Below are 1,747 nucleotides of genomic sequence, written 5' to 3'. Positions count from 1 at the left end.
GACTTCAACTCTAAAAGGGAGCACAGGAACAATGCCAGTAAGGAGATGGTATGGGCATCTCTTTGTTGCCATGGGCAGTTTGTACTATGCTAACTTGGTTAAACTAGAGCTACGTTTTCTAGACTTTCCTTCTCTAAATTTGTGCATGATTTCAAAGGTGGAAGGAAAGCACCACTATTAGTCTCTGAAGGTCATCATAGTTACATGTGGTAACAGAGGGGCCAATAGGCTCCAGTTTGTCTTTATTCTTTTCTCCCTGTGTCTAGCTCTTCTTCCCCAGTGCTAGCCCTGCTGACTGATGGAGGCCTCAGGCCGCTGAAATGTTAGCCATGCAGAGTGCAGAGGTAACAGGCTTCCACAGATTTTTTCACCTGCTCCCTCACATGGTACCCTGGGGAAGCTGAAGGTGCCTGGCTTCCCAGATCTCCAGCCAACTCTCCCACTAATGCTTCAGTAATCTTCCCTGAGGTGTCAACTCCTTCTGAGGGACTCTTACTTTTCTGGCTTCTCTCACAGTTCTGTAAGGGGTTATCCTATAATACACCTCTATTCTGTGATTCTTATGGCACAGTTCTAACAAGTCTTGGGGGTCCTATTTTCTTATAGGACTTCTCAGTCATACAGGATTTTTAATTTTAAAAATTAAAATATTTAATTTATATTAAAAATTCATCAAACTGATAATTAGGAAGATGGCTTGAAGGCCTGATTTAGTAATCAACTATCATCGAATGTTAAATCCACTATGTTAGAGTTTAGTTGATTACTATGCTTAGTTGAACTATGGTTTAGTTGATTAATAAGTTAGTACAATTTTTGAATCATAGTTAATTCAAGTAGTGTAGGTATAGGTTATAGAGAACCATGTAAAGTCCCAGGAAATACCTACAGTTATAAGATACAAAGAAAAGATGTATAGTGTGTGTAAATGACCCAGGTATTGGTTAACAATTTATGCTTGTATTGGTTTGCAAGGATCTATTTAATTGCTAACTTTTCTAGTATTGATATACTTATTTGTAAAATGGAGACAATACTAGTATTTGCCTCAGAGGACTATTGTAAGGATTAAAGGAGGCAGTGCATGAAATTCATGAAAAGTATACAGTAAATATCCAGTGAAAAAGGCTTGCTAATTTTCAACTATCATATGCTAGACATTTGTTTGCTACCTGTAGGTAAAAATTTGCCAATATTAAATATCATACATGCCTTACACATGTACAATTCTTACCATATTCTTTCACCTCAAAGGAGTGCTCTATTTTTCTTCCTGACTTCTCCAGCACAACCTTGTAGGAACCCTGAATGGGTTCCATTGAGAGTGGGAACGAGAGCTGGGAGAGTCCTCTCTGCAATTTGATATTTTGCCATTGGAAAATCCGGTTCCTTTTGGGATTCTATAAGTAAAAATATAATGTGTTCATAGAAAGATTGAAATATGGACTTCTGAATAGAGGAACAGCTTTTCAGATAAGATGATACAAGGAGGAGTATCATAGATGGTGGATAGATTGGCGCCAAATGTAGGAGCCAAGTTTTCAAGGAATTCCAGACTGAGGAAAAGGCAATAAGTTTACCAGCTATGGGATACTGCAGATGACATTTCATAGTGGTGCCTCTTTTTGATATTTTAGCCAGAAATATTGGAAAGGTTACTAAATTATATCATCTCAAAGAATTTTGTTCCTTCCTTTATAGCTTATCCACTTTTCAAAGAGTTAAGGTAAATAGAGAAAATAGTATT

This window comes from Otolemur garnettii, unplaced genomic scaffold (genome assembly GCF_000181295.1).
Source record: "Otolemur garnettii isolate 467f Iridium unplaced genomic scaffold, OtoGar3 scaffold00449, whole genome shotgun sequence".
NCBI classification, from domain to species: Eukaryota; Metazoa; Chordata; class Mammalia; order Primates; family Galagidae; genus Otolemur; species Otolemur garnettii.
The sequence above is the reverse complement of the archived record's forward strand: the minus strand, read 5'-3'. Positions refer to the sequence as shown.